The sequence below is a fragment of the Diadema setosum genome, chromosome 20 (genome assembly GCF_964275005.1).
Source record: "Diadema setosum chromosome 20, eeDiaSeto1, whole genome shotgun sequence".
Taxonomy (NCBI): Eukaryota; Metazoa; Echinodermata; class Echinoidea; order Diadematoida; family Diadematidae; genus Diadema; species Diadema setosum.
Genome location: NC_092704.1, coordinates 3,380,288 through 3,388,319, shown reverse-complemented (window position 1 = coordinate 3,388,319; position 8,032 = coordinate 3,380,288). Strand labels below are relative to the sequence as shown.

General features: G+C 35.6%; 1 long non-coding RNA gene across 1 annotated transcript; it reads right to left on the bottom strand.

Moving 5' to 3' along the window:
* Positions 1-1,982: 1,982 nt before the first annotated feature.
* Positions 1,983-4,470, bottom strand: LOC140243683 (uncharacterized). Its single transcript, XR_011902240.1, has 4 exons — positions 4,289-4,470; positions 3,563-3,669; positions 3,006-3,143; positions 1,983-2,110 (listed from the first exon to the last, which is right to left on the bottom strand). It is a non-coding gene; the product is annotated as an uncharacterized lncRNA (long non-coding RNA).
* Between the last annotated feature and the right edge of the window lie 3,562 nt (positions 4,471-8,032).

The window sequence follows — 8,032 nt, the reverse complement described above, 5'->3', positions numbered from 1 at the left end:
ACAGCGTTCACGGACTATATATATATATATATATATATATATATATATATATATATATATATATATCAACACACAATGAAATACAGTAAACAGCAAACGAGGCAATTTCTCTTTTTTAAAATAATGATTTGCCATTAGCGTACATTTACTAGAATAGCAGCACTCGACATCTATGTTGCTGGTTACCAAAATTCTGATAGAAATACCATACACAGTAAGAACATGCTTGAATCCTGCAAAATATAAATAATTATTTGTCTTCAACATTATTTCGTTTTGAAAGGTAAAGAACCTCAGTCTCGATTTGTGGACATCTAAAAACAAAAAACAAAAATTCCATCTGAAAGCAATCTTCTTAATGATTAAAAGCATTAAAAAAGAATGAGTCCTCAGTGAAAATTTTTATCATAAACAAATCTCTGTGACATACATCCAAAGACTGAAAATCAACAATACAAATTGCGCTGACTACAATAACTGCATTGATAAACTCATTTTTTTAATGTGACATATACCATGTGTCCACCATCACAAACGTTACACCAGTAAGAAAAACAAATTTTCTCTTTAGCAATATTTCAATATCTCTATCTTTTTCACAGTTTGTGGTTACATATCCTAGCTTATTATGACTGTACGCTGTTGCATTGAACTTTCGTCACTGTACAACTAAATTAGAATGGTGACTGCCAAATTTTTAAGATTCTGCTTTTAGTCTGATATCATTTTTGTGTTCCGCAGACCAGTGTGATAAGATATCTGTACTGAGTATTTGTCTCTCAGTGAAGAAGAAGAAAAAAAAAAAGAAATCACCTCTCCAAAATGCGTGGGTAATGCTTCCCTCTAATACTTTCCCTTATTCCAAGTACCAGAATACATTGCTGGGGCCCTGAATAGCTAACATATATTACAGTATTACTAACATCATGACAATTACGGCACATGTGAAAAAAAAAAAAAAAAAACTGGCAAAACATACATCTTGACCAGATCATATTCTTTTCACTACTTCTTGTACTTGGTGTTTGGATTGGAACCGTTTACTTATGTCTTTCATATCTTGAACTAGAAAAAAAAAAAAACATGCTCTGTGCTATTTCCCTTCAGATTCACTAACTGTTCCTTTGTGAAGTTTTCTCTTTTTAAGCACTTCACCATGCAGTTTTCTTTTTCCTGTCTGACCAACATGTCATATATTTTCCTCCGTCTGATGAAGAAAGGCAAAGTTCACATCCCTTTTGTTGACTCCCCCCATAAAACCAAAAACAAAAGACATTCCAATCTGACAGGATTAAAATGTTGGCGTTTGGGCTTCAAAGGAAATAAGAGGATCAATTTCCATGAACTACTAGTATGCGGCTTGTAACTGTGAGTCTCAAAGGCATGGTATAGTTTTGGTTGAGATTCAGACTTTAACTTTTTGCAAGCAAATCAAAAACAACCTATGAAATATGAAAGAGCATCAAATTCTTAGAGTAATCTGAAGTTTGTTTGATTAAAGTTGTTGGTTTGAAATGGCCGAGAAATTTTTAAGAAAGTGACACAGAATGATTATAATTAAAAGTGGGTGCCACCTTTTATTAGGACCTCTTTGTTTTCGTACATCTCAGCCTTTACAAAACCAATTTTTAACAAATAAATTTGGAATTCCTCTTGGTATTGTTTACTCTTTAATATTTCATAACAGGGTTCTCATTATTTCACAAAAATCTCCATCTCAGCCCCCATCTCAACCAAAAGTAGACCATCCCTCATCCCTTTAATGCTGCAATCAAAATTGGAAGTAGATCTGTATCAAATCATATTGTAAATTCTGTTTGCCAAGTAGTGTTGAGCACATTTTGATATCAGACTTTGTTTTACTTCATCACTAAAGAAAAAAAGAACAAAAAAGAATAGAAAAGAAGCATTTAATTTGGATTAGTAGAAATTCCTAATATATACACATGTCTTATATACAGCTGTATTCAACTTATATAATAGTCCTGAAAGCACATTTTCATTACATTTGAGAAGTTTAGATGGATGCATTCCACATGTAAGTTCAGGTTCTAATGACATCCTTCATACGGAATCTGGATGCGGACCGGATAGACCTAGCAGGGTGTTTCTGGAGAGAGAGAGAGAGAGAGGAAAAAAAAAAGAATGGTGTATCTGTCTTTACTTGATGAGGAAAGTGACATGGGCATTTTAATCTTTGGTGAAGACACAGCGACATATACGCTAAAGATATACGGTTACTTTATTTTCTCTATATGTAGTGTTTCCTTAAAACGGTAAAGTATATTTTATACAGTAGATCCTAATTGCAGCAATTTAACCGTGAGTACACAATGAAATATAAAATGTAGGAAACTTTCATGATCCAAATATCCAATTCTTTCCATTAAGCTTTTTATTCCATTCAGAAGAATTTCAAGGTAGTGCTTGTCTGATACTGCAACTGGATACATTCAACACTTTCGTGCATATGATAACCCGGTGACCTTTCACATCAATACCCTCATAACTAATCAAAGTCAAATTGCTTAGAGGTTATGGTAACTTTGCCATCCAAAGGTAAATACAATACCATGGTAGCAATACTCTACAGTCAATAGAAATCAGGGTTTCCATGTAATTTACAATCAGCAGCAAAATCACAACAGAAACTAAAATGCTACAAGGCCCAGGTGATCTGCTGAGTACATGTTAAGTTATTGCAAGATGAGAATCTATAGGACAGATGTGCCACGGTGTGAATGGATGACTGCAACAACACAAAGACTCCTGCAATCATCTTTGACAGAGGCTCAAAAAAAAAAAAAATCAGCTAATTCATGTGAATCTTGGTTGTTGGAGTGATTGACTACATGCATATGCAGTACTGCATTCATTTAGCAAATCATGCATTAATTTTCTGCCCAATGAACGATCGACAGTCAAAAATTTGGTCAAAATGTCAAAGGCTTGACAAAATATTCCAACCTATTTGGGGTTTACATTTTACATGCATTATTGCTTACCTCCCGTATTTCCTTTCGAAATAGGGTACAGGATGCACAGATTAGAAGTTGGTAGTCAGGACATGTCTGTTTCTTTTTCTCTCTTGTCCGTAGTTGGCTGTGGTTTGCAGGGTCCGTTTTGTCCACTTTGTGCTAATTCTGGTCGAAAATATAATTAACGAAAACTTACATAAGTTATCATTTTTATGAGTGAAACAGGATACTTATACTGCAACAACAAACAAACACATTCATCATGAATTAGAATTAATCATCACGATCTCATGAATCCCTTAGTATGAGATTTTGGATCTTCAGGTCACTGTCAACATTAATTTGTATTACATGTAATACATTAATCTTGTCATTGTTATTATCATCTTTGATGCTTTAAAGCCATATCTTACTGAAAATGAATTATTATAGGATGGAAGTCATCTTGACACCTATAATTCCTGTACACAAATATTTGATTTTATCATGCTCTCATTTGTATGTGGATTAGGATATGATTTCCTTGCATAAATCGGTTTGTATTCATGAGATAATATTCCTAATTTCAAATCGTTGACACTTACTTGTGAGCTGGAAAGGGCATTTACATCGCAGTCAAGACATCTTTCTATCTCCCCCTCACTCTAGTGGATGTGATCTCAAACTCAGCATGTCCATTTGTTGCTGACACCTTGATAAGAATAAAGAACAATACATCACAGCATATTACCCTTACATCATACTTAACGCAACATAATAATAATGGAAAGTAAATTGACTTGAGACTATAGACGTATTTTCATCTGTGCACACATTAAACACTTGTGCCACCGTCATTTCCATTTGACATGGTTGAAAAATATTTCATTACGTATAATATCTTACTTGATTACATTTATGTTTGATTTTTATATCATCTCCTCTTCAGTGGATAGAATACCGTTCTTTCATATGATCCTCTACAATAGAACATGCAATGAATTTACAAGAAAACAAGAATACACATTTGATCATAGATTTGCTCCCCTTTGTATGTAAATGGAGACTTTATATAAAATTCTTCTCCTCTCTTTGTTTGCAAAGTACTTGTACATTGTGTTGTAATGCAACTGCCAAAGTGAAAACATGCTTGTTACAACTTATTCAAATGGAATAGGAATATTTAATACTCAATGTATTTAGATTTGTCATTATTTTCAACTGGGCACTTAACTGATACATTTGATGATGAAGCACTTAGTAACTTAGCATTTAAAAGATATTTGAAATTAGACCGCTATAATGTATTTCAGACATTTACCGTTTCTTACCTTCTGGTTGTTCTGCACTTTGTTGCAGGTAGAAAGAGCTCAGACTTTACAATTAGATTTTGGCAAGTCAGGATATGTCTCTCTCTGGCGAAGTTTGAAGACAAGACTCAGTCTGTCCACTTGTTGGTACATCTAGCTGAAAACAGAAATCAACATGACTCAAATAATTTTTTCCATCTTTAAAGCACAGCATTATAAGCTAACAGTGAAAAAAATAATAATTTGAAATTTGATTGTTTTGAAAAGGCATCTTGGCATTGACATAGTTTTCTTTATTCCCCATGCAAATCAATTATAACAATAGATATATACTGTATCTCTTTTATTGAGATGTGATTTGTTTTTTTTAGCTTTTTGAAAATTTAAAAAAGAAGAAAGATATTCAGGTTTCAGTGAGTCGGTATAAACGATCCATTAAAAATGTGATATTTACATTTTTTTTCAAATGAACCTTTATTCTATGAGACATTAACATAAGAAGTTGGTACTTTATATGAGTAAGGACATTTCTAAAGAGTTCCTTTTTGACTAGATCTTATTTGTAAACTAGTAGAAGAGTACATGTAAATGATTCACAGATTAGGAGAGGTTGGCAGTCAGGACTGAACACTTTCTCTCTCTCTCTCTCTCTCCCTCTCTCTTTCGGGCATATTCGAATGGCAAGATCACTTGGTTGTAGACTCACTTTTATAAAACACCTAGGCCTAAATCCTAGACTCTTTTTCTAAACCCATGTAGGTCTACAGTACCATAAAGAGTGGATCGCGTCAACCTTAGACCTCTGCTGTAGAGACTGCTAACGTTAGAGCTAATGTTAGGATATTCTAATGTTAGATCAAGATAGAAATGTTGGATCTAATTAACGTGAACTTTTACTTAGATCAAAGTTAGCCTAACGTTCGATATGTAATATATGCATGGATTTTAGAACCTCTAGATGTCTAAACTTAGGTCAAGCTAGGCCTTGTTACTAGCTGGGTCTTTACAACAAAACTGCCTAGTAGATAGCTAGTATGTTACTAGAATTAGAAACCTCTAACGTTAGGTAGAATCAGTGGCCCAGATCTTGACTAAGGTTAGATCCTAATTCTAGACGCCAGCTATTTATACTTCAGACCCGCTAGATTTCTACAGGTCTAGTATTTGATTAGACTCTATAGATCTAGACTTCTGTATAGATTACAGTCCCTTGCCCCGGACCTGGCTCTAGCCCTACAAATACATCTAACGTTAGTAGTAGTGGGTCTGTACTGTCTACGTGACTACGTTATACAAAGTGTTCTGCTAATGTGCTAACGTTAGTTGTTAAGATCATTGTGATTAGGGCCTAGCCCGATTGAATAATTGTATTGGCATAACAGGCGTAGCCGTACATCTAACACTTTAGTAACAGTAACCCCTAACGATAGCTAATGTCGACAGTTAGAGCGTAACCGTATTGATTAGACCTAACGTTAGTGATGAGGCCATAGATTAGAAACCTAGATCGAACGAACAAGACACCTAAATCTCGACGTAGACCTATAGTATAAATGTAGGGCCTAGGCCTCTTTTCGCACCGTGTCAAGACGTGCCTTGCGGAATAATCGGTGTTCCACTAACAAGCACCGCCGGCACTGTCGGTTGGCGGCCCGGGGGTTGGTAGGCATGCCCACGGGATCGGTGCGAAATACAGTCACAAGACATCGGCCTAACGTTAGATTCTACTAGCGCTTGAACCTTGATATTTACCAGGTCTCAGATCAAAGTTGTATATCTAACTGTTAGATCAAAACAGATTTTAAAGTTCCCTTATGCAGTGCAATAAAGAACTATGTATTTATTTACTAATTTACTTACATTCAAAGGAAATATAGTCCCTTTTTCAGTCACCACGTTTCCAGCTCAACGACTGAAACATGCATACATGCAGCTCTCTACACGAGTCCCGCGCGCGCGAGAGACTTTACCTGTAGACGTACGCACACGTATTCAGTATTTGCGCGCACACAAGCAGCGCGGGGCTACTGGAAAATGCTCGAAAATGCATTTTCTGAGTTCCTACATGTTCAGAGTTTTTATTTAAAGTAAAAATTTCTTCACGAAAACTAGAAATAATATTGACACGTTCAATTAAAGAAGCATTTGTAGTTTTATAAAACATTAAATTACTTTGGAAGATCATCTAATTAGCTTGGAAAAACAAACTTTGCAGAACATTAATTAATCTGTTAATATTATTTCGAGAAAACAACACCCAAACATTTGAGAGCCCCATATATGGCTGTACAAAATGACCTTTTAAAATGCTAAGGAAACTCATTTAAATTGCAATTTCATGAAAAGGGACAATTGAAACTCAAGATCTTTCAAATATGAATTGAATGCAAGCAAAAAATAAAAATCGTGATTTTTGACATGCTTCTGAATTTTGAGCTAAAAATGGCATTTTTCGGCAAATATACGCTTGACATCCGGCCGTACGCTATTCCTTAGTATTTTTGCAAGACTTTCATCATGAGAACAGAGCATTAACAAGAAATGCCGTCGAATCCTTATCTAGAGCCTTTTTTGAGGTTTGGCTGGTCTACTAATGAGCTGTGTCGGCAAAATCCCCTCCGGCCGTGTTCGTTGTTGTCATATCGCAATCAGTTTCGATTCAGACACATAAGGTGCGGTCAGACTGGCAAAAGATCGCGAAGTTTAAGATCGCGATCTTTAAGATCTCAAAGTTTTGCTAGTGTGACCGCAAACTTCCCGCGAAATTTCCCGCAAAACTTCTCACGAAACTTCCCACATCAACTAGGGATTTTTCCCCCACCCTCTCCAAACTCCTCGATCTTTTGCCAGTGTGACCGCGCCTACTGAGGATTATTAGCCCAGACAGTATTGGCTATAGGCTATAAAATGTTTGCTAGACAAGGTTGTAAATCACAATAAATGCACGGCCTATATTTACGCGACTTGCCAAGTCATAGAAATAAGCCGGTTCGGGGTGCCACCTTGCGCAAAACCAGAAAAGGGTTATTATATTTGTACCAACAGGACATAATTCACCGAGGTAAGTGTCTGTGATGTAATGAGTATTCAAGTAATCCCTATAAATGGTGCTTGGCAGCACATCAACCTAGATGTGTAGTTGGCAATATCATTTAAAATATCATTTAAAAGAGATTGTTAATACATTCAATGCAACAGAATGAAAAGGATGCTATCCCAAGTGTTAGTAATAGTTACGTTCAGACGGTGATCTTTAACTTCGAGGAAAAGCTCGTAGTTAAGTATAGGGCGTCAAATGTCGCACGATCTCTTTCGTCACGACATCGTATTTTCGTTGGCAATTCACAACGTCAATTTTAACTACGAAATGATAATTTCGTGACATAATTGTCATTTCGTTCAAAAAATTGTAATTTCGTGATTTTGTCAACGAAATGGTCATTTCGTCGAAAAAAAACCCCCAAGGAATTCGTCACGAACACGAAACAGACCATGCGACCCTTAGCGCTCCATACTTAACTACGAGCTAATCTTCACCGTCTATACATAATTGTTGACGGACCATTCTGGTCATCTGGTCCACACCAAGTTCATTCTTTATTTGAACATGATTTCCATGAATCGTTTGCAAGCTTATCAATTATCATGATTATGTCACTTTGAAAAGGAATAGTGTCTCTAACCAAATAAACAGAGAAAAAAGAAAGAAAAAAAAAAAAGGTCATTTGTACCCGTGCGCACATGAGCTAACTCAGAACTCAGAAA